The sequence below is a fragment of the Idiotropiscis lumnitzeri genome, chromosome 19 (assembly GCF_059441095.1).
Source record: "Idiotropiscis lumnitzeri isolate Australia: NSW breed Sydney's pygmy pipehorse chromosome 19, RoL_Ilum_1.0, whole genome shotgun sequence".
NCBI lineage: Eukaryota > Metazoa > Chordata > Actinopteri > Syngnathiformes > Syngnathidae > Idiotropiscis > Idiotropiscis lumnitzeri.
The window spans coordinates 4115615-4139972 of NC_142409.1; the positions used below are offsets into that span (position 1 = coordinate 4115615).

Genomic DNA, 24358 nt, shown 5'->3' on the forward strand with positions numbered 1-24358 from the left:
GATTGAAATATTTTTTTTGGAGTCAATGAGGTTATTGAGAAACATAACTGTACTGCATGAAATGAACTGGAAGTTATCAGGCAGGAAAATCGAGTTAGAAAAAGAACATCTGTGAAAAAAACAGAAAGGCTTGAGAATGGTTCCAACTCAAGTCATGAAGACGTAACAGTGAGTTTGATCAGTCTCCTTGATCTATAGCAACTTGTATTAGCAGTATATTACATAACTTGTGTTGTAACGGCTAGCACAGTGTACTGTACGGTCAACAGTGTCGGCCGGAGCTACTGGGAAAGACGCTAAGCTATAAATGACTCTGATATTAAACTTCAGCAGATTAAAAAAAAAAAAAGATTGCAAATCACTAAAGGCATTTAATAAACATACTTAAAGTCATTTAAAAAGTCAAATGCTGGAGTTTTTATTATTTACAATTTTAATGCCAAAAATGTCCTTTTCTTCTGCAAGTGAACATAAACTTCAAATATCGGTTGTCAGCCTCAATCTAAAAATGCTCTGCCAGCCATACAGAAATTAAGTTGGCAAATAAATTTTACTAGCAGCTCGCTAATGCACGCTAAGGATTAATACAAAACCTATAAACATTTATATACTTACAGATATTGCATCTAAAAGGGCATTTGAAATGATTGACATACTGTATATGCAGCTGCAGATCATCAGCCATGCCTGCCATTTACTTTCTTATAGTAGAACGGCCACAAGAGGGCACCACTAACGAGTATTGGTGAATAGTCTCGGCAGCCTTCGATGTTACCCGATACATTGAAGAACTGCCAATATTGCCCCTATATCAATACCTGAAATCAGTACTCGCCCATCCATGGACTAAGCTCAACAAGTTTACGATTCTCGCAGATGTGGTCATCGATATACTTCATTAAATGTACATTTTTTTAGTAAAATAATAGTCAAATAGCAAATTTATAGCTCCATCGGGCACGCCTTATGTGTCAGATTTTTTTTTTTCCTCGCAAATGATATTATTATTTATGTACTACTGTCTGGTCAGACTGAAGATAATTTGGAAACTTTCCCTTTAACGTTCATGGCTAGTGCAAATATGCTGTAAACAATGGTAACGGAAGATTGATCAACATCAGCACACAGGAACTGGTTATCAGAGTCTAAAAAAAATACTTGGGTGGACCAGAGTAGGTAGAAGAAATTGTTTTGGGTAAGGCAGAAGAAAAAAGGAGGGAGCTAAAATTGTAAAGGCCATTCCATTTATCATGCGTATGACTCTTTAATGTTCCCATTCATTATTTTTGGTTCTCTCCGGGATGAGGGCCACAGTGGACCAAAACAAAAAGGTAAGTCTGAGGTGAGACACACTAATTTTGCTGAGAAAAAAAATACAAAAGAAAGAAACAAATCTACTTTATGCCTCAGCGACAGCAGCCTGATTTCTTATAGCACAACTAGCATAGCCTCTGTGGAGCTAAGATGGCGGCAAAGAGTTATTAAATATGGCGAGAGAGGGACAAGGGGAAGCAGGAGGAGGAGGGGCAGGAGAAGGGATGATTAACTGTGAAGGAAGTAAAAAAAAATGAGGAGAATTCCCAGATGCACCTGACTGGATTTGATTTAGATAAAGTCGTCTGAATCTGTTTCTTATTTAAGCGCAACGTACCTTCTCTTTGTGTGTTTGTTACCTACTTGGCTCTGTGATGCACCCAGGCCGTCTTCAAGATGCGCGTTGTCTTCAAGCAGCTGTTGTCTGCGCTTCTCCTTCAGTGCCAATGTTCTCCTCAGCGAGTCCTGCGTGGCCCGTAAAGACACCGTGGTTTCTTCCAGCTGCTTTACGTTTGCGTCGCTCTTTTTAAGCTAAAGCGAAGACAGAGCTGTGTATGAGGAGGGGGGCGTCCGGGACATAATTCAGAATTACACGCTACTGAAACGCTTTCATTCACACCACTATAACGTTTTAAAACACACCACTGAAATATTCTAACAGAAACATGTTTATGCAGTACTAAAATGTTGTCACACACTACTGAAATGGTCTCATAAATACTACTGAAACATATTTCTGTACTGTATATATGGAGCGTGTGTTTTTCAGGATGTGTGAAAGGATTCCAATTGTATGAGTGTGAAAGCATTTCACTTGCTCGCACCAACCCGTTTCAGGAAAATGATATTCTTTATGAGCAGAAAAATGTACATTATTATAATATACTGTAAATAATTTGTAACATTAGACAGTATTCAGGAAGTCATAATGGAATGAAAGTGCATCTTTTCCGCTTGATACCACTGAATGTCTATACAGTGTGACATACTTTCTTCATATTGCTTGTATTCATGTATATAATGCGCCTTTGATTTTTTGTTTTTAACAAAAATGTGTCTTAATGCTGGCGTTATCAGCTAGCATTAAGATGGCCGTGTCCAGTTTTAGTCAATTTTTTCCACAAATCAATCAGTCCCCATATGTTATTTTTTACAAATTACTGACCAATCTTAAGTGTTGAAAATGGCTTGCTGCCTTTGACAATGCAATGTTAATGGCTCAAGGAACTATTTTTTTTTGTAATGGGCTTTTGCTCGCTTTTTACGTGCACAATGCTATTCACAGAGGCATCAAAGAAAAAGTGAAGCACAAAGCCTTATCTGGCAAAGACTTCTGAAAAATAAACCAACCCATCCTTGAATCCCAAAAGAAACAATAAAAACATCACCACATGATATGGCATGTACGGTCTGTCATTATCAAGGCATTATTGGCGGAAAGAGACTAACTATGGCAAGGAAGCAGACAGAGGTTGAACTCCTCAACCCGTACATGTGCATGTTTGGGCCTGTGGTTCAGAACCTCCTGCCAAATCCAAAGCCCCTATTCATTAGTTCTGTGTTAAATAGGCTCTGTGTTAGATTAGCAGGGAGCCACCGCAGACAGTCTCGACACACATACAAACACATTTACATATGCACAACATGTACGTTACACACACGCGCTTGGCTAAATAAAGCGAAAGAACACATGGAGCGACGGCAGCGCAAACACGTGGGTACCTTGCGGTCGCTGTCTGCGCGTCATGCAACTACTTGCTATCAGCTCATATGGCAGATTGTGGTTCGAGTCTTGCGTCTTGGCACTGTCCCAGCCCATTCCATACCCCCATCAGCGCAATTTCAATTCAGTACGCACTGTATCTATACGTCTATACGGTACATCATCACCCAACATGCTGTAACATTGAGCTAATGGTCTTTTATGCACTTAACTCATTTACTGCGTGGCTAATGGGTGGTAACATTATTAGAAATGAGGCAGTAGATGATACAAGGCTGAATTAAACGGACTCGTCAGCATACTCCAACCAATTTAGTTTGACTATTGGGAAATAAAATGTGTTGTATGGAAGTGGGACGTTAAAGTGTGAATTTCATTGCAGTGTCATTTTAATAAAGTCGATAAAAGTTGTCTATAGGGATGCTAATTTGTAATTTTTTTATGTATACTGTATATATCTAAATGTAGCTTTTCGTGCAGTCTAGAGCACACATTCATTAGTGTGAATTAGCAATGCCTTCGGAATACGATACACTAAATCAGTCATTTTCTTCATCAGGAAAAGATAATTAGTTGAGAACATACATACATACATACATACATACATATATATATATATATATATATATATATATATATATACATGATGCTGTATATAATACGTGTTAATAATGCTGTAATAATTTAAAAAAATAGCTTTAGGGAGTTGAGAAGAACAGCAAAATCTGAAATGACAGAGTTGCAACTTGGTTTAACACCATTGAAAATCAGCGCTGTATTTTGATAACCAAAAACAGTTCCTGAAATTTAAAAAATAAATAAATTGCTAAGTAGGACTGTCGCTGCAAAAATGAGGAACTTTAACAGTATTGCAGCGTTACCTGAAGGGAACAATGGCCAACAATAGCAATGTCAAATTAGAATGTCTTCAAAGTTATGACATTGAAAACTCTCTAAAATGGTTTTATAATTGATACATCTCTCAAGCCTCGATGGGAAATAATTAAATGTTCCCATGTGGGCTTTGGGGAATCTTAATTCTCCATTGGAGGCGTTGTGGACCTTAGCGGGAAGTCTGGAAGAAATAATAGCACATTTTAAATTATATGAGTATTTAAGCCTTGGACTTTCCTATTAGCAAGAACCCCCCTTTGAGAAAGAAACCCCAATCTGATCAAGTCTCATTACTTTAGCAATCAAAGTTTACCCCCTACCCCTCGCCCCACTCCTGCACTCTCCCACAGCCATCTTTACTCCTTCTCCCAGCTTCCTCCTTTTATTCTCTCCTCCTTGATCATGTTTTTTTTTTTTTTAAGGAAGGAGCGGCTTGCGCAAATCCTTGATTGGCCAAAGTCTATCTTCCATCTAGGATTACGAAAAAAAAAATGGAACATTCGAGGACAAAGAAACCAGGGTGGGGTGGAAAAGGACTGAAAGAGCAAAAGACAGTTATGGGTGCAGAGTGAGCGAGAGAGAAAGAGAGAGGCTGGTTAATATAATTGAATTAAAAAGATGGAGCGGGGCCATTTCTAAGCAGGTGGGAGTGCGAAGTGAGAAGGAGCAGGCGCGATATTAACTTCTAATAAAAGACAGATTAGAAAGTGGAAGGGAGGACTGCTCCGTCTACCTTTAGGAGCAATGGAACCCATATAACCTCACACTAGCCACCACTCAAGGATCCACATTGCAAGCGTGAATATACCTGTATTTGGCTACACACGGCATTTATGAGAGAATATGTGACATTCGAGGACACACACGTGTGTGTGCCACCCACACACACGTACACACAAAAGAGTCTGGCAGAAGGGCCTTATCAGTCCTCATTCAAGGATCACAGTCATCAGATAATGAGGAAGCAGCTCTTTGAGGGGCGGCTGCTGTTCAGACAATTAATTAACTAATTGCGCTAACAAGCTCGTTTAATGACTTTTTTTTTTTTTTTTTGGCAGCCTGTGCGAATACATTAACGAGGCTAATTCAATTAAGCAGGTGCAGATTTCACAGCTGCGTCCTACACAAAGAGAGAATAATCCTACAGGTGTTTCAGGCCTCTATGTTCCATTTCACTCTGATATCTATCTCGGGAAATCCTCGTCATTTGAGCCCAAAACGTAATGATATGTAGATCAAGTGGCGCTGCTTTTGTTTGTGGAGTGCTTATTTGTGTGAGTGCATCAATGGGCCCGGGCACCTTGGAGTACAAAGTACAGCTCAATAGGCTTTACAAGAATTGGCTGACTAGAAGCAAAACACTGTGAAATGATTATGTTCATTGGTTCAAACATTAATATTAGTCATAGCGTCACAAATATGTCTTATATCTATTTCATTAGTATCTGGAGCAAATCCCAGCTGACTTTGGGTGATTGGAGGAGTACATCATGGATGGGTAGCAAGTCAGTTGCAGAGCACGTACAGAAAAAAAAAACATTTACACTCACCTTCACGCCTCTATGGGCAATTTAGAGGATTCAATTAATCGCGCATGCGTTTGACACAAGAAATTCACATTCGATCCCAGGACCTCTTAATCTGAGTGAGGCCAACTTGCTAATCACTTCCCCAGCATTCTGCATTGTGTGTGATATCATTATGTAACATAACGTGCAATGTGATTGGCTGGTGGCCTGTGCTGGTTGTGGTTACATGAAGGAACGCACTAGGACAGAAGTTCGGCCCGGGAATATTCTTCAATGGCTAGGGGTTGTGGGTGGTTTGTACCAGCAGCCATTACGCACCGAACACTATTCTGCAACAGTGGGGTGCTGTCACTAAATTTAATAGACAATGGTGTTGAGTTAAGTTCACCTCGCGGATGTCACACAATGGAAATTAATTGGAGACACAAATGGCTGTCATGCCCTTTGAACAGCCATGACATAGACCGGCCGTTTGGGAAAATGAACACATTTTCGGAAAATTCGCCCACTCATAAGGATACTCACTTATAAGGATAACCAGTGTAGAAAACGGATGCATGGATATAAAATGAATGTACTTGCATACTTGTTTTTCTCTTATAAAGGTTCTGTAGTCCCAGTATATTATGTTTTGTTTTTTTTTGTTTTTTTTTTATATTACATTGTTAGTCTACACTTCTATGCTCTTCATAAAGGTTGCTATGGACGGACCTTCTCATAGAAAAAAAATTGTGCTGTTATGATATTGTTTCGTAACACATTTCATACGGGAGATCACGTGATGTAGCCATCGTGATAGCAGATCTTGTAAAAAGACGGGATGCCTGTATCTCTGTGTGTGTGTGTTGAATTTGCTTTGTTATGGCAGCTGTTACAGGAGCAAGTCCCTCGCCTGGCTGACTAAAGCACTGAGGTCAGTGGTTAGCTAAACTCCCATGGAGATGATACCGCTGATTAATTTCCTCATATTTATCGCCCTCACACCTGCCCCCTTGTCCATAAAGTTGGTCCTCTCCTCTTGCCTTCCCCCATGTGCCTTCAGCTACTGCCGCATATTAAATTGGCTCCTGTTTTTTAATTTCTAGATCGCCATAGTTCCATTTTTCTCACAGCCACGACAGGAAAGAGCGGCCTATGCAAAGGAAAGATGATCTGACTTATTGTTACTGTCACATTGTTCTTTTTTATTTGCTGCCCGTTTGGCTGACTGGAAGCTATACTGGTCCAGGTCATTATCAGCACAAGTGGGGCTGCAAATAATAGTAAATATAATATAATATGCTTAAGTTGCTGTGTTTTAGTGTCAAAGCGTTGGCAATGGTGGTCATGCCGAGTTCTATCTACATGCGAATGAATTTCTTTTAATACGTTAAAAAGGGTAGCATAGCAAAATAAATGCTTTTTTTTTTTTTTTTTTTTACAAAGACAAACCACTGTGTTCTATTTCATATGGATTATAAATTGATTCTAGTAAATCACATGATATACACCAAAGTTCACCCTTTCCACGCAATCACAAGGCTATGGCCTGCATCCAGACATGAAACAATGGCAGCTGCAGATATGTTTTTCTACAGTTTCCTTTTCATACAGACAAAAACTACACAATGGCTTCTCATCCAAGAATATAGAAAGGCAGAGAGCGATGGGAGGAAACCTCAGAGGTAAAATGAGATATGTTCTTCTCAAGGAAAAGGCTAACACAGTTAGCTAACTGTTATTTTCCCACATTTGTCAATGTGATGGTATTAGAGCCACTGGGGCGGTGGGGGAGTCGTTGTCTTCCAACCCAAAGTTTGTGGGTTCAATCCTCAGCCAGTGTGACCACGGGCAACAAAATGAACCCCCCCTGTTACTTTTGATGCTGCGTCATCAATAAGTGAATGGAAGAAAGTGTTAAAGCGGTTGGAGTACCATGAAGGTTATGCTAAGAGCTGTGAGCAAAATAATCAGGCATATGGTTCTAAAAAAAAGCACCTTAAAATATACTTACGAATGTTTTGCACTGATTGGTTCTCATTATAAGGTTTACATTAGAGTAGATATCACTAAGTAAAGTATAATTACAATATTTCATCACAGCCACACTTTAGGACGCCGATGCTTTTAAGAATTAGAACCAGACTTACGGTAAATACACATTAGCAGAGTTTAGTCAATAATGTCGGCTGCGCTTGCCTGCACATACACATCTGCAAGCGAGTATTCACACGCATGGCTGGCGTGATGGTGCTGAAATAAGAGGATATTAGTAATGTGTGGCTTCCGTATCCAGGGTGCATAAGGGTCGTTGATGGCCCCTATTGATGGACACTGGCCTTAAGCCATCACTCAACTTATGGACCTTTAATTGGAGACAGCATAAAACGATAAACCAAGAAACATGCATGACTGAACAGCCCGATGTAAACCATTAATCATCGCGCAGGCAAAGACAAGGGGCACGCACGCACACACACACGCACTGGCCCTTATACCTTGCTTTGGTGTGCACATTTGAACTCTCTCACACACACTGAACGCAGCAGAGACAAGTGTCCCAGTCACATAATTCTCATGATAGATGACCCATTTAACTTTGATTTCTGAGAAAAATGAGCTCACCAGTGATACACTTAATGCAAACACATACAAAATTCAATCCACTTTTGTATGAACTAGCCATATGTACTTAGTATTCGAAGAAAAGCGCACACACTGTACAATCAGTTGCCTCTTCCTCTCCGTGGAAACACATACAAGTGCACTTGCGCACATGTTCATTTGTATGAAAAGGGACATAATCACACGATCTGTGATGTAAGCAATCAGAAGTGAAGTAAGCCATCAGTGGCATATAGTATAGTTCTCGCGACTTGGACAAACGTAACAATGAAATGGATTGGAGTGAACTTGAGCAGTTGCAAGATATATATATATATATATATATATATATATATATATATATATATATATATATATATATATATATATATATATATATATATATATATATATATATATTGGTGTAATGCTGTTGTTCACTTTCATTTGGCCCCACTGTCAAATTTTAGAACCCATTGTACCCCGCCAATCAAAAAGGTTGCCCACCTCTGATTTAACTGAACCAGACAAAGAAATCAATGCTCAGATAAATTTTCTAACTCAGTGCAGCTGATGTCCCACAACAATTAATTCATAGTCCTGGGCCTTTCTCATTAAAAAAAAAAAAAAAATGGGACAAAGCCATATAAAACGTGACCTATTTACAGCAAAATTAGTTTCAAGGACAAGCCACAAAAGCATGAGCACTGTTGAAACAGTCATAAATTATCACGGTTAACATTTTTCAAACCATCCATCCATCTATCAATTTTCACACTTATCCTGTTCAGGGTCATGGTTGAACTCGAACTTATCTCAGCTGACCCTGGACTGATAGACTAGACATCAGTCAATCACAAGGCTCGTATAAACAACCCTTTGCACTCACATTCACATTTGCGGGCAGTTCAGAGTTCTAATTTAACCTAACATGCTTGTTTATGAAGCCGAAGATAGTTTTCATGGCAGGGAACGTAAAAATTAACAACTGAGATTGTACGAGGATGCACACTCCTTATCAATAGAGATGGGGCTGTTCAAAATTAACAATCACACTTCAAACCCATGTTGAATGGAAGTCGGCACGCACCTGACAACATTTAAACTGCCTGTGATTAACCTCGAAAACAGTTCAGCTGCTCTACTATACTTTTCGTTTTGTGGTCATGTCTCAATGCGTGAGCATGATTCACACACAGCCTCCGCAAAATCATTTCCAAGGCGTTAAATATACCGAGGAACACAGTGAAGACAGTCATCATCAAGTGGAGAAAATATAGCACACCGAGAACTGGACGTCCGTACAACACAGATGAAAAGAGAGAAAAAAAATGGTAAGGGAAGCTGCCAAGAAGGCAACATTGTTACATTTTGCAACAGTAACACTTGAAATCTTCTAAAGGCATGTGGAAAAATGTGTTATGGAGCAAGTAAAACAAGGTGCAAATGGAACACTAATTGTCAGAAGAAACGGCAAAGAACCTTAGTCAACCTTAATCAAGTTGGAGTGAAATTTGACCAGTTCTAAGCAACAGTGATATGGTGCAAAACTTGAGGCTTCTGCCACCAAAAAATAAAATAAAATAAAATTAAATAAAATTAAAATAAAATAAAACATAAAGAAATTATTTCTAATATATATTATATATATAATATTTATTGTGATACATTTATGAGTCTTTTGAACAGGGGTGTGTAAACTTTTTTTTTTAAATCTTTACAGTGAGCCCAAAGAGAACAACTGAAATGAAACCAAGAACATCTGACTCTGAGGCAGATGGCAGAGTCACATGTTCAACCGTGCTAACAATTTTCTAAACATTCAGTTGTTAAAACGCCAAATACGACAGTTTTCATACGACCTAATTACGCAACTATTCAAACTAAATATTATTCAATTATTGCGAGAACAACCTGAACCGGCGGTTAAGAAAACACCAATTCCAACCTTTTCTGTCTGTCCTATTTTCTTAATCACTAAAGCAAGAACAATGATTTTCATCCCAGCTTTTGGTCTGAGGAACAATTCATTTTTGTCAACTCAAGTGATAATGTTGTAATTGCCTTTTTTGTTCCTATTCGGCTCCAGATTGAAAATGTTAACGCCCCCTCCAACAGCCACGTCCAGTGACATATGAGACAGTGTTGATATTTAGACAGACGGATAGAGCATTAGAGGGATGACTACCTCTCAAACACACAAACAAATAAAACACACGCATACACACGTTCCACTGTGCAGTCGCCGCCCCCTTCGGCGCTCCTCTGTCCTCACATGCTTGGCTTCCCCATGTAATTGCTGCCATTCGTCTGTTCGTGTGTGTCGGTGTGTGTCAGTATTCCGAGTGTTCATAATTTTACTTTGTGTTTTCATGTGTGTATTTTGTGTTTCTGTCACTGAGCATTTACCAACAACCGTGGTGAACAGAGATAAAGAAAGTGGAGAATCAGACAGAGGTAAGAATGGGGAAAAAAGAGAGTAAAGTATACACACACACACACACACACGCACAGACAAACACCACACAAGCCCTAGACGCATAGACATATACACACACGCACACACCCCCCCACACACCCAAGGCTGTCACAGAGCCATAGGCCATGTTATACCTGTCAGGATGTACCATGCACCATGTACTCTGCTGTGCCAAGAGGAATTAGTCTCACATGATTTGGCAAAGCACTTTTTTTTTTTTTACCACCGCAACAACATTCTATTCCAAAGTTGCTGTACACAAACATATTCATACACAACCATCACATCCCTAACACACATTTGCTCAAGAGGTTTCAGGCAACGCCACAAAAAGGCCGGGTAATGCGTGCAGAATCTGAAATATATATTAAATATCAACCATTTGGCAGAAATTAACCCTTCAGGTGACAAAAAACACAAAAATGTGTCAACCATGTGAAATGTGTGGAGGCCAAAAATAACTAACACTGATTTATTCTGAGTTTATTATTTAAAAAGCTCTGTATTGTCATTATTCACCTAACACACAATAGATAAATATCAAATTGGTATAAACCAGTTCCGAATACTTAAAGTGATAATAGACGATTGGGCGGTGACGATTCGGTGACGTCATTTATATTTTTCTCAACTCAGTGCACGCCAATGTTAAAAGAAAATTGAATTATAAAACAAATGTACAAATTCCAAACACAGCCTCGCTCACTGACTCACTCTCACTGCAGCGTCGGGGTATTTCTCCGTCGTGTTACTGTTACAGGAGGGTGTTTATAAATTTGAAGATTCAGGCCATTTGCCAGCTAGCATCAGCGTTAGCATTAGCCTTTTCAAAAGGACACTCAAAGCACTTGAGAAGCGACTTCAATACGAGTCTCATTTTTAGTCAAATGGTATCGTAGTTTGCTGAGCCGACAAACCACCTTTTGAGTTTAGCAAGGCGCCTGTGACCAAAACTCGTGATTGGTGATTAGCCGACCTCAGGCTATAACCGAAAATGCGGAGTAGCAAAGTGGACACATCGACCATTCGACTATAATCGGTTTAACTCTTCGTAAATAACTTTTGTCAGTAATAAATCACGCAAAAGTGTAATAGTTCCTTCACCTTTGCTGAATTATGCATTCAATGGCAATATCATGTAAAGCCAAATATGAGTGTATGTGTGCTTTGATTCTTTCATTCTCAGAATCACGCCAGAAAGGAAGGGTTCAAGTGCATTCTGGGTGATGTAGTTGTTGTCTCATATCCATTGTCTTCTTGCTCTGTTTCCATGTATTCACAAATATTTGAGCATCTCTTTCTATCACCGCCCTCTTTCAATTTTCATGAGCAAACAAGTGGGACTGATTGCACTTTTTGGGGCCATCATGGAAATATGACTGCACTGATTAGTAACAGTGATCATGGGCTGAGTAGCCACATGCCATTTCTATGAGAGGGTGGTTACGTACGTATGTGTGTGTGTGCGTGCGTGTGTGTTTGTGTCCCACATGATAATTTGCCCGTTTATGTTGCAATGGGGGCTAAACAGATAAGCAATCCACAGCTCAATCCTTCATCCTGCTCTGATTATAAATCAGTTGGAGCTCTCAGAAGCAATCAGCCAGAGCAATCTGCAGCCTGCACAGACACCTTATCAATCAGAAGGAACCATCACACTGTCACCACAGGCACATGCACACACAAATACAAACGAAAGAAATATGCCCTCCGCCACCACGCCCCCACTAAGACACCTGTAGAGACATAGAGGTTTCTATTTTATACAAACCTTGCAGCTTTTACCGTGCTTTCAAAATGTCTTTGTGTTGTGACAAGGCACCACAATAATCAAAGTCCCGCAGCAAACAGCCAGGCGGCCACCAAGCGGTACTGAGTAGGTCGCATCACTCCTAATTACAGTCTGATATTAATAACAGAAGGGGATGTTAATCTTGGGGGTAAACGGTGAGCCGCTTAAAGGAAAATTGCAAATAAATCAGATTATTTTATAGGAATAAGCTCCAAATGGGCGGCTGGGGTAATGAGAAACCTGCAACGAACCGCTTGTTCTCTCTGGCTGCCACTTCACACTTTACTCCATCTTGCTGCAGGATGGAAATTTAAAAAAAAAAAAAAAGAACGGTGTGTTTGCGATGTGAGTATTTATAAATGTGTAATGAAACCTCCGACGCCGCTCCACCACCAGACGCTCCTCGCCTCACCTCCATCTCACTCTCTCACTCTCCCGCTGCAGTATTCATTTTTCACCTGCAATTTTATTTTTTCATCAGTTGGACAGCGGGGAGAAAGGGGGGTTGAGGTGGTGTCGGCGGGGTGGGGGCTATGTTTGGGGGTTACCGGCAAGCTGATTCAATTAGGTTCTGCGATTGGGCCACTGGCATTCAGCGGGGTCAGTGAAAGGTTAAAGAATTCAGTGGCACAAACGTGATTATGGCGCTGTAGCTTTTGATCAGATGTAAGCTTTGTCACAGCACAAAATTTTGAACAAAAATGCCGAGCTACTTTCTTGCACTGAGACCAGATTTTTTTTGTTTTTGTTTAGTTGGATCCACCATCGAAAGGCACTTCCACGCACACGGCAACATATGGGAGATATTGCATGTGCTCGCAGGCATGGCATCCAGGCAAACACGTACAGACGCACACACCCACACGCACACACACACACTTGTCCGAAGAGTAGCAGAGTAATAAAGTCCACCTCTGCAGTGAAATTAAAGCTAGTCAATGACACTGTGAGCTGAGTACACACTAAATCATTTTTATACCCAGATAAAAACAGCTCGGCACATGTACGGTATCCAATATCACCAAGAGACTATGGAAGAAAAAAAAAACAAAAAAACTTAAACTTAAAAAAATAGGCTCAAATAATCAAATATCATATTGGATGTGTCAGATTCTTGTCAGAACATGAGATTAATACTAAATATAGGAAATATGGTTCAATAACACCGGAAGATATTTCTATATTCAAAATGACCAGGCAGAGAGCACATTATGAGATATTGGATTGATAAACAGGCTGGGCTGCTGGCTTGTTCGCCAGGTTTAATGGAACAATAACGTTGCTCCCGGGTTAGCCGAGATTGCATTATGATTTTAATGTGTTTTACAGACATAAGCCCTTCACTGGGAGGAAATTGTGACAATAAATACGTGGCCCCGCATTTTAAAACAAAAGCGGATCGCGGTCAATGAAGAAAAATAAAATGTGCAGGTCGAGAATAGTGGTTGTTACAATCAAATATTTTGCGCAGATATTGATGCATACTCATGCAGAGTTGGATATGGGAGCTCGGTTATGTTCTGTTGGAATTGGTTTGAAGCATAAATCGATTCAGGGAAACATAATTATGCATATAACTATGAACCTGTGGTGCACAATTTAAACATAGTCAAAACCTTTGGGTGAACCTTTTGAGATCTAAAACACATGGTATTTTATTATTATTATTATTATTATTGTTGCTATTATTCTGATCAGTTTTATTCAGATTAAAAGCATTCACATTTGTTCACTCAACATTTCTGGCACTTGCCGTTATGTCTTGCAATTGTTTTTCTTGCACATATTTTACTCACGGCACCTCATTGTTCTGAGGTTAGCGGTTCTTCAGATGTTGAGTTTGCAGGGGCATATCTTGCATGTGCAGGTTTTCTCTAAATACTCTGGTTTCTTCACACAATCCCACACCATGCAAGTTAGGTTAGGGCAAATAATTGAAATGTTACCGCGGTTTCGATTTTGGCTTCTGCCGATTTTAAAAACTGTACAATAAAACGATAAAACGATGAATGTGGTAAGCAGCGTTGTGCTTTTTATTGTCGGAACACTCATTTCCACATGGTGATGATGAAATGAAATACATATTACACTTGAGCCCAGTCAGTCCCAAGACTTGCGAAAAAAAAAAAAAAAGAAAAACAAAGTAAGATAAAATAAATATGACAATGGTTTGAATGTGCACATAGATCCAAAGCAACAAAATAATTATGATATTTTTTTCCTGACCGCCCAGCTCTACCTTAGGTTCATTTAATAGTCAACATTGTCCTCAGGAATGAATTTCAGTTTTGATGATTGTCTGTTTATATATGCGCTGTAACTGGATGACAACCTGTCCAGCATGTGCCTTGCCTCTCGCCCGAAGTCAGCTGAGATAGACTCCAGCACAGGTAGGCAGTTTAGAAAATGGACGGATGGATGTTTCATTCAAATACAACACTTCTATTTTATAGTCTCAACGTCTGACTGATTTTAACATCAAACAATGTTTTTCTAACAATCTTGGCTCACATTTCACTTAAAAATAGCCCATAGCGCAAGGCTTTTCGGTTACGTTGTGTCTCAGTCTGAACACTCTGGGGCACTATTAAAAGTCGTACGTATGTGACCAGCCATAACGGAAATTGGTAAATGCAGCTCCATGTCGCGTCAATGCACCACAGGATTACAGGATCTTTATTGCCGTACTCAACACTCAACTCATATCAACTGATAAATCATTTAAGAAAACAGTCTTAACTTGAAAAGAAAAAAAGTTGTAAACATGACTTAAAATTTAACATAAAACAATTAAATTAGTAAACTACAGACTCATGTAATACAATTTTACTTTTGGTCATGAGATATTCGTCACTGAGGATTAGTTACTACTCTGTCCGATGACATTACAGACTAAGCTTGAAGTGTTAAGACTGCGAGCGAGACTATTTCATTTTCAAGTTGCCCTGCCTGAATCACTTACCAAAGCCACACCCAATTGTTGGCAACAGTGATATGGGCTTTTTTTCTTTCTCCTTTGCAGTTGATATTCCACAATTGTTTCAGAAAAGCTACCCCACTAGAAATGTGCCTGCTTGAGAAATTCCCTTTTTGTCGCTGATTGGCTGTTTTTGTTTTCCACTGGCGTGGCGGTTTCTTAAAAAAAAAAAAAAAAAAAAAACAGGCAAGAGGTACAAAAATAGGCCAGAGAGGGCTGATTTGTTTCACAAATCATTTCAGTATTGCAATACTGTGAGACTATACTGACAAAACATGACACAAAGTGTCACTTTTTTTATTACCAACTTCTCTTATAACAGAATAAATCTCATATTACAAATCAACAACAAAACAGGAATCATTACAACTATGAGATTATATATCGTGTAGTAAATTCCTCCAATGCAAACTGTAAACTCGCTTAATATTCCGTTTTCTAATATTCTACAGAAAATATTTAAAAACATATTTACTGGTATTTACAACGAGTCCCTAAATGCTTCCCCATGCAAACATGGCGTCAGTTTAAATGGCGGCTGCACTAAACTCCAACCCAGGATTAACTATTTGACCAAATGGATGAAAAATATTGTGTAAACAAATAAAATACAACAAAACTGACAAAGAAATGCATGTCGTAACGTGCACCACAGTTTCACCTGTGCATGAAAAAAAAACTAATAGAAAAACAGAGAACGGTGTTCAAAACTCTGTTTCTCACCGAACATCACTTAAAAATGTCATGCACTCCTTAGCGTATCTCCACAAGGCTAATGTAACTCCTACGCGTAAAGTATATGTCAGGAAGGTGAACCCATAGCTGCTAATGTAAAAACACATTCCAAACACTTCTCAGTACGAGATAGCAATCAAAACTTTCCAGATACCTATTAAATCTACTTTGTGAAGGTATTGTATTCCGAGCGTTTAGCCAGTGAGGGCCTCTCAAGATCCTAAAAAAAATATTTTGACAGTGCCTATCAATTATCAGCCATCAGAATGACATGACCTAATTGGTAGTGTAACGTAGTTCTTCCCATTTCCAGTCAGCCGCCCCAGTCCCTGCTCGACAAGCCCATATTCCATACTCAAGACGGGTATTTACATGCCCCACCCTAGTGAGAGCAAACAAGCTCATTTAAAAGTTCACATGCTAATGTGTGACATTTAATCCAAACTTTACACGGGGAAAAGGACACGCAACAATAGATTTTGATTCCTTTCTTGTCCGTGAATCTCATCATCTTTTGCTTTCCATATTTATGAGTTTAAAAGACAGGACACATTGGAGGTGGGCTCGGGGAAGCAAGGGACAGGAAGTTTACTGTTTGGAAATTGGGATGATTTGTGATATTTGGACTCCACACAGCGGATATTAATATGATATTTAAATCAACCGTATGCAGTAGGCAAGGCATGGCAGTTTTATTTATATAGCACATTTTATAGACAAGGCAACTCACTGTGCTTCACACAAGCAAAGACACAACACCACCAAGCACTTATAAACAACTGTTACCCACATTCAAAACCAAAGCAGAGAAAACGAAAGTATCTTAAAAGAATTACTAAAACGCATGTTGACAATATTTCAACACATTAACTCAATCCTGTTCCTTGAGGGCTAGTGCCCTGCTTGTTTTCCATCTCTCTCTGCTGCAACACACCTGATTCAAATAAAAGATATTCAGCAAGGTCTGCAGAAGCCAGATAACGAGCCTGATTATTTTAATCAGGTGTGTTGGAGCAGGGAGAGTTGGAAAACGGGCAGGACACCGGCCCTCGAGGAACAGGCTTGAAGACATCTGCATTAACAGAAAACGTAAACAATTAAAAGTAAAGATATCAAAGTATTTTCCTCAAATATTGAAAAGAAAAATATTTAAAATTGTTTAGAGGACCTAAAGCAAAGGTGTGAGGAGAAAAAAAAAAGCAATGATTTTAAAGCATTTACATTCTGTCTGACTTCACTTCTGTTAGCATTTTAGTCCATTTGTGTGCAGCATAACGGCAAAATGCAGCTTCACCATGTTTTATTGAGGAACCAAACCATTCAGTGATTTTTTTTTTCAGAATTTTAAAATACTAGTGAAAAGCATAGATAGTAATCATACCATAAACTTTTTAATCATGCAAAGGGAAAAAAAAGACAAGAACATGCTGTCACTGACATTACCATGGTAACCCTTTGATCATCTCCTTAGTAGTCTAAAATAATTATGGACCAGCCAGGTCTTCCCTTAGATTGTCTCAAGTTTAGCACCAGAATTAATGTTACACTTCGGACTTGTGTGCGGTAATTGCACTTGTTTGTTTATCACCTCATTGTACTGACTAGCTTGTGAAAATTACTTGGTGTGTCTCTGTGTGTGCTTTCATACCGAACAAAAGTGAGAGCCCAAAAGATAAATAAATACTCCCGCTAATTTAATGAATTCATGCATGGCTAATTCATCTGAGAAGCATTTCAACAGCCGGCAACCGTTGTCAGCTATATCATTAATCAAGTAGCACAGCTGTCAACTTTAAATCAATTAATAAAGGAAATTTCATCTGGTGGCCAAACCACAAAAAAGATGTTGAGTAAATGAAGTTGGCCAGAGACTTCAGAGATTTCGTCGCAACACCGTGGGCTTTATTATTATGTCGAAAGGATGAAATGCGGGGCAAAGAGTTTTGCATGTGTGCTGTTTCTCCGTTCGGGGGATTAATTTACACTATTTGTAGATGCCGGCGGTGTGGAGTCATTTTATTTTGTGTCTTATCTTCTCTCCAAGCTAATTTTAAACCCCTCTCTCAGAAAAAAGAATGAAAAGATAAGATCAAAATTGATTGACCCCGATGGGGAAATGGCTGCGTGTGATGCTAGATGAGGCCTGATGATGAATTTTCATTCCACACTCTCAGGCCAAAAAGTGACGTTGGACATCAGCTAATTGAGTGCAAAGAAAACAGTGCGGCATATCAACTCAGTAGATTTCTTATTTTGCTGTTACCTTGCAAAGAAGAATCTCTTTTTTTCTGTTAATACACTGACAGCTCCACTTTGAGAGTGGAATTCTGCTAATAGCTAATTCGGAAAATAAATCTTCCACACAGACATCAGTACTGATTTTCATTAAGGTTTAAATACTGCTTCCTGAAAAAAAATCATTTAAATGTCAAAACTAAAATAATTAACTGTAGATGGAAGCAATATAGAGCATGCAAAATCAAATATAATTATATCAGTGAATTTCGAAAAGATATGCCAGGATTTTTTTTTTTTTTAATAAGAAGGTCCAAATGATATGACCTGTGATATTAATGAAAAAGTGCACTTCCCAATGTTAAAGAAAGAGGACAAATGTAATAAATGTGTCCAAAATGCAATTTTATCCTTTGTCTGTGCTCCACCCGCGTTATAAGTCAAGCACAGGTGTGCGACACGGGAGCCTCACCACACTTAACGAGGTTAATTGAGCACCAAAAAATAAATAAGAGACAAACAGGCATTGGAGGTGGATTTTTTTTTGTGATTAGTGATCAGAAAGGCAGGTTTCCCCCAGCTTGCGCGCACACATGCACGCAACATCGACCAGGACAGGCCAGGGATGAGCACACCCCATCTGATCTGTGGCCCGTTCATTCATTAGGCCTATGCTCCCCCTATTGATTTCAGCTTAAGTAATGAGAAAGCTTATCCAAAAATCTTTAGCATTTGGGCTCCAACTTAAGGGAATCGATGGGGCCATTTCCCATTTTGAGCGGCACACACGCAGGGATTTTATGTACGGTGAACGGGACAAATCCCGAAGCTGATAAATCAATGGGCCTTTATGTCGATGGACAGGCGCATTTGCGCACTTGCAGTCGTGTGGACGCAGATGCACGAGCCTGATAAATGGTATTTTTGAAGCAATTAAAGTGAGCTGTAAACATATGAAGGCCAATCAATTGGTCAGAGGGGTCTATTATCATGGCTTTAACACTGATTTAGAAGGGGCTTGAAGGAGATAGTGGCTTTAAAAGGCATGGTCACTTATGCAGATCAGCAGTAGAGGAGACCGACGTGGGTTAGCTCGGCTGGTTACACATCAGCATAGCACGATTGTTCTTGGGACCTCGAAATACTGTCAATTTTTAAAAATAACTTTTGCATACACATATCCACACAAATATTTTGCAGGCTTGCAGACACGTAAGGGATGCTAGAGGAGCAGACTAGAATCGATCAGACACACAATTAATAGTCCAAATGTATTTATTTGGTCCAAACGTTCCTGAAGCGTTAAAGACTTGCTACCGTCTCTACTAAATTGTATTATGGAGTATTATTAATTTATTCAATTTATAATGCTTATCCTGTTTAGAGTTAAATGTGAAGGCAACCCCCCAAAATTATTTCCTGTAATATGTTCAATGCGCCTTACACTAGTCGAAACATAGCTTTCTGATTAATATTGTATTTGTGGAAAAATGTGTAAAGCAGGAAAATCACTCGTTTTTTTTAGCCATCTCAGGCGGCGGCTATTTTGTCACTTCTGTTAAAAACAAAAAACATTACAATTGGTCAGGGCTCAGGTAACAACCAATCATGGCTCAGCTTCGGAAAAAAGGTGAGCTGTGATTGGTCGTTCACTGAGCCCTGAGCAACTGACACAAGTGACAAAATGGCCGCCGCCTGAGATGGCTAAAAACAGGAGAATTGTACTGCTTTACTCATATTCCACAAATTCAATATTAAACAGAATGTCATGTTTCGACTAGTGAAGGTGAGTAGAACATTTTATTGCAAATACAATTTTTTTTTGGGGGGGGGGTGGCGGTGACTTCCCCTTTAAGCTTAAGCCTTTCAAGTTAACTTGTGTGTTGGCTGTCAGTCAATGGCAGTGCAAGTTAGAGCAAAAATTTATCATTTTTGTCCCCTTAGATATGCCAGAAATTTTAAACCCACTTTTGTCTTTAGATTCTCAAAAATTGCATCGTACGTTCCCTCCATAATTCTTAATATTTATATTTTTAAAGCATTGTGTATCTAGGTGAAATGAGGTGAGGATGGGGGAGGAGATGTCTCGTGGACATTTCTATTTGAGCTGGGCAGACAGGCTTGTTAGTGGGGATAAAAACGAATCTACATCTGTGCTGTCTGCTTCCACTTTGCTAAAGGTGAGCCATGTGCACTTGCAAAGCTAACCTACAGACAGCATTTCCCTGAGGTAATTGGTTCTACATTGATATTCATTTGATTCTGCTTTCAGCATCTATGAGAGGGCCTCTCGACATTGACGCTCTGAGCGTACTTCTGCCACAACATGTTAACCTGCTAACTCTGATTCAAACATATTCAGATTGGACCCATTTCTTGCTAGAAACGACTCAAATTCACAGCTAGAAGGCCTGTAAGCATTTTACCGCATTACTATTGTCTCGGGTTTCTCTCATTTTGGATCGTTTGATGTGCCCTGTTCTTTCACCCCAATGTTTCCGTCTGGTTAGTCCGGTGAGTGTGTGTGTGTGTGTGTGTTGCCGAGGCATGACATTTCAATTGTGCATCCAATCAAATTGGCAGTGAGTCAGTGAGAAGTGGTGGGGAGTGATGAGGGGTGTCGGGAGGGTTGCCGACCAACCGTTACCATGGTGAATTCCATTCTGACAGACACCAAGGTCATGACTGCTAACCTGACAATTTATAAAACTTCTGAATAGCATATCCTGTTCAGAGAGTTGCCTATTTAGGCCTTCAGTATTATTGGACACTGAAATATAGTCATGAGCCATATGCATAATAAATAATATCATCATGAATGATTCATTCCAGGTAACATGTAACACACAACGACTTGACCAATGCCGCATAAAACAACATGCATAACAGTAGTTCATCGTTTGGTATTGCGCAAAAAAAAAAATAATAATAATTTGAACATCAATATTTTGTAAGCCATTAGGGGCATATTTTCCCTAAAATTACATTTGAATTCTGAGGTGCTCAAAATTGCTTGCCGATAGTGTCTCACCATGACAGATTTACTTCCCTTCTATGTGCAAACATTTGCTTCATTTAGCCTGCATGCGCGTGTTTCTATTTTTTAACCAACTAGTTGAGCTATTACAAGATGTGAGATAATCAAGCCATTATTACGTGTGCTGCCAGTTGGTCTAGAACACAATCTGTTTTTAGTCGTAATAATTCAACACACAGCCATTGTGCCAGTGTGTGTGTGTTTGGGGGGGCTTGGAGGGCTGCCGTGATAAAATATTGAGGGGCGAGCGAGGCAGCTGCAGATGCTAGCTGTCATGTGTGAGCGAATGAATGTTATGACAAGCATGTTTAAACATTCATGCGGGGAGGAGAGTTTAGGAGGGCTTTTCATTAACACCAATGTGTCTTCATCTCCCCAGTGCAGACTGCTAGCGGGAGGCATGACAACAGAAGGGAGAAGTTAACACGTTGAGAGGATTCGGTCCCAGACAATAGTTACTTGAGTCATCACTTGGATGGTTTACATTTTAGATCCAAATTTGCATATGTACATTGGTGGAGCACCGACACAGTACAACCAGTAGGACGTTGGCGTTAAGGTGAACATAAAGAATATCCATAAAGTCTGCTAAACTCCGATACTCTTGCTGCGCGCAAAGCACTCTGGCACAGCCACATCATCATTTGGGAATTGTGGCATGTTATTATGGAGATGCCATACGCATTTGAGCTCATCATATAGAGTGCAAAATCAATAGCTTTGCTGATCATCTCATGAAGTCAAATCAAGGCAAAGGAGGAGAAAGGGAGCATCAAGTATGCTTGCCATAAGTGCCTTTGACTTGCAAAAGTGTGTTTGCATAACATGAGCATTAGTTAATGTCATAAATGGCTTAAAACGCCGCAAGGTGCATTAAAAAATATGCACGCTCATCTGTTTTACCTGCACCTTGATGCAAACATTTTGAATTAATCTAGTTTTCACCGGTGGACCAATTCCATTTTGATATTCAAATTTGGTGCGTTACGCGTGTGCGTGTGTCAGTGCATGTCTGCGCACGACTGATCTAATCAGCCTTAAATCGGTTAATAAGCCAAGGACACGGAGGAGATGACTCAGCTGATGTGAGCATGAGCTGATATTAGCCTCCTGCACCCGTTTAAGGCCTGCACAAAGTATTTCAAGACTCCTCACTGTAGAATGCAAGCTTTGGGCTGTACATCTCGCCACTGATAACTGATATGACCTAATGATGCGCTATTTATATAACATCAAAAAGCCAGGCTGAATTTCCACTAAATTATATTGACTTCACTGCTCATCAAGTGTAGCTCACAAAAAGACCTCCTCGTTGTTTTTCCAAAGTATAAATCTCTATACTCGGTCACAAGAGAAACTATCTTGTAGTCTCAGCAGTGAGTCAAGCCCAAATTCACTCTTGGGGCTTCTTCATTGTGTTGCTTCAAATGGTGATAAATCAAAGATGGTCAAGTCAGAAATAGAGTAAACCAATCGGCGTGCGGGTAAACCAAAGACGGCTGAATTCAGGCCAGTCCATTCCCATCTGGTGTCTCTAAAGACAGCAGGTCCGGCCGGCTGTTGGGTTATTAGCTGCTGGCAACGCATTCACTGCCCAAAGGTGAAAGCCTACAACAGAAAAAGTACCAAAATAAAAGCAGAGGGATTTTATGAGTCAGAAACGAATATCAAAAGAGACCGAGTTGTATGTTTTCTATCATTTTGGGTAACCTGATTACAATCCATATTAAGGCAACTATACGATGGGTTTGATGCCGAGCAGACTCTACATAAGTGGTTCAGTCAAGGCAAGTAAAAGAGCCTTAAGAGGTATGGATGCAATCCTCACGGGAATATGCTTTTCTTAAATTGCTATTTCACTTGAATCGACTTCTGGAGAAATAGAGAGTATAGTGTATATTTTAATCTCTTTAGGTAGCATCTGCACTAATCTTACCCTATGGACAAATATGAATGTGTGTACTTTCTCCGTGACCAAAAAAGCGACTTTTATCTTCCCTAGGTGCAGGTAAAGCACTTCAAAAGCAATAGCTGAGTTATCCATTTAGGTTGTCTCAATATGAAAATAAATTTCAAAGAGTGTGGTTGCTCTCTGTGGAGTCTTTTGTCATGAGTAGCATAATTAGTATCAAATTCCCTTCTTCATCTTCGAATGAGACAACTTTGGTCGCAGGAGCTTCGACATAGTTTTTGCCTTGCTTTTTTACCACAGAACGTCTGCAGTATTTGTGCAGTACATCGTGCAGTGATCCTGGAAACGAGTCCATTTTAACCTTATTATATTACTTACATTTTTCACGCAATTTCCCGTAAATTATACATTCAATTATTTTAAAACACCTCCATTGCCAGTGCAGTGCGGTGCAGGTTGGAGCAAATTGGGAGCTTTAAGGCACCCGCACAACTTGGCGACTTCCTGTCCTTGCTGCCTTTCATCGGTGTAACAAAGACCGTCTTGTGCAACGTCCCCCTCCCTCCTCACTATTCATTATGGACGCACAAGAAGCTGTGGTCAGGTTCAAAGACAATTTACATTCTCTGCCCTTCAGTCACCCAGTCATTTACCAGTCTTTTTCTCTCCGCTTGGCTTTCGCTCGTATTCATTTTCCTCCCTCGCTCCCTCCCAACTTTGTCCCTCTCCGAGACTTCTCTAAACACTGTCTCTTCCACATGGCCCACATAATGAGTGGTGAAGCTAAACGAGAGGAAACACGGCTCACTATTAGGAGGGGAGCGCAGACTGAAGGTTTTAAATAAACAGAGAGAACTTGAGGCCAAATTGTACTTCCAAAGACATAAACTAATGGAACAGACAGACACGCGTTGAAAAAATACACACTCTGTTTAATCTACCATAAAACTTGTAAAAATATACACGTCCGTGTGGATCCAACTGCAAAGACTGGCAGCCGGGTAGACGGGTGCGTATATCCTCCTATTCATTATTTCTTTGAGTGTGGAAAGCCTATTACGATACCCTCGAAAACAGAACAATAAAGACATGAAAAAAAAAATAAAAGCATGTCTATGTCAATGAACGCTAATTAGGGAAATGTGTTT

The 24358-nt window shown here is 39.7% G+C and overlaps 1 pseudogene across 1 annotated transcript in view; it reads right to left on the bottom strand.

The window, feature by feature from the left end:
- The window catches only part of LOC148318182 (uncharacterized), a 77387-nt pseudogene that overhangs the window by 47910 nt on the left and 5119 nt on the right, over positions 1 to 24358 (bottom strand). Inside the window, exon 5 of the transcript XR_015839963.1 lies at positions 1678 to 1845. The product of XR_015839963.1 is annotated as an uncharacterized LOC148318182 (transcript). The remainder of the gene's footprint in view (positions 1 to 1677; positions 1846 to 24358) is intronic.